At 33.4% G+C, this 1,752-nt stretch overlaps 1 protein-coding gene across 2 annotated transcripts in view; it reads right to left on the bottom strand.

Annotated features, from left to right (window-relative positions):
* Positions 1 to 1,301: 1,301 nt before the first annotated feature.
* PTBP2 (polypyrimidine tract binding protein 2) overlaps positions 1,302 to 1,752 on the bottom strand; it is a 37,095-nt gene continuing 36,644 nt past the window's right edge. For both annotated transcript variants that reach the window (XM_026037869.1, XM_026037870.1), the window contains exon 13: positions 1,302 to 1,752. This exon is cut by the window's right edge. The gene's annotated coding sequence lies outside the window, so the exon portion shown is untranslated.

Raw genomic sequence — 1,752 nt, 5'->3', positions numbered from 1 at the left:
AATGTTATTCCAACATTATTGCAATACATGGCAATCACCATAAGATATCTGATACAGATGTTTTAGAGCAGAAACAGTTCTGCAGAAGTTGAACTCATGGAGTGGTAACTTTTGATTCCTATTTCTATTTGAAACATGTAAGGACATTTTGACACAGACTTAAAGAAATACAATACATTTTTATTTTTAAAAATATAGGACAAACTATCACAGATGAAAAACTTGGACCAGCCTAGAAAGAGCCTCAACTACTGTTCAAGTCAATAGGGAGACAGGCACCTCAATTCCTTGGGAGGTCTGAATCTTGTGAGAGGATATAGATTCACAAAGTATCATAAAGAGAAAAAACTAACTTTCCTGGTATTTCAGACGGGAAGGTATGTGGTATCTGAAAGTAAAGCTTCCAAGTCACATCAGTTTATTTCTGATACAGCAAGTAACTCCTCAATGCATTTTATTTAGCGTAGTGACAACTAATGCAAGCCCCCTAGCTTATACTGTGACCTTTAAATAGCTGACAGCTATTTATTGATTTGAAAGCCAACCCAAAGACCAGACATCAAGTCAAAGTAATCTGACATCAATAAATCTCCAGTAGTTGTACTGCAGAAGAGACAGAAAAATGCTTTAAATTGAAACTCGGCAGTTTTACCAGTGTAATGTAGGATCATATAGTTGCTTTTAGGAAGGGACTGAGTAAAAATTTTAATCCTATTTGTAATGGATAAAAACCTGAACAATCAGCTCAAAATAGTGTGCAGAAATATTTTAAAGTGCCAAAATCATTTTTACATTCATTTGGACGTGTGTCTGAAAAACGCTGGACTAAAGTATGTATGGTGCACTAGTCCAATATTAACAACTTTGTTGCTTTAACCGTGAGTACATTGAATGATTAGTAGAAAATCTTTAGCAAACACAAAATGAAAGATGAAACTGCAGCAAGAGAGCATGGCAAACCTGAGAGATCTATTAGTGCATAAATCTGCTTAAAAACTAAAAGATAGAAAGAGAAAGCTAACAAACTACAGTAAAAGTTATGTCTCCAAAGCAATAAGTTGTAGCAGGGTGGGAAATATTCAATTTGCACATATGCCTGCAAAGCCATTACTATCTTTCTAAAAAGAACAAGCTGATATTCACAGCACCATATTTATGGTAAAATGCCATAAAATTGTTACAAATATTTTTCTTTTCCCACCCTGGCAGAGAATAAACATGAATTAGAAGCACAGTAGAAGTGAAAAACAAAGAAGAAAAGAGAGAGAAAGCAGCAGAGAAAGACAGAAGAGGTGAATACAGAGCTACAGAAGTGTTTATTGAGCATGCTACAGAGGTAAGCAGAGTACACATACGATGAAATTAAACGACCGTCAAACCTCCCAACTTTGTTAGAAAATTAATTTTTAATTGTGCCACTTTCAAACTATACTGAATTTTACATTTCTAAAGATGTAAAAACTCAACTAATAGAAAATATACATGACCTTTTTTCTACATAGATAACAGAATCTATGAATCTTGAAACTAAGTACATCAATTTCAAAAAGTATTGGTCATTTAAACAGAATCAAGGTAACAGTTCAGACTGACAGAGAACTGTTTTCAAATTAATTTGACCTGTAGATTCTGAGCCATGTTTATAGTAAAGTCAGATCCATTTCTAAATACAAAATATTTTGAAGAGATTTATTAAAACTGAATATTACAATGCAAGGTAAATTAAGACTAAAGGCACATAAACTTTGGTCC

The sequence above is a fragment of the Nothoprocta perdicaria genome, unplaced genomic scaffold (genome assembly GCF_003342845.1).
Source record: "Nothoprocta perdicaria isolate Ctin4 unplaced genomic scaffold, notPer1 scaffold_20, whole genome shotgun sequence".
NCBI classification, from domain to species: domain Eukaryota; kingdom Metazoa; phylum Chordata; class Aves; order Tinamiformes; family Tinamidae; genus Nothoprocta; species Nothoprocta perdicaria.
Note: the sequence above shows the minus strand (reverse complement) of the source record. Positions and strands in the feature narration are given on the sequence as shown.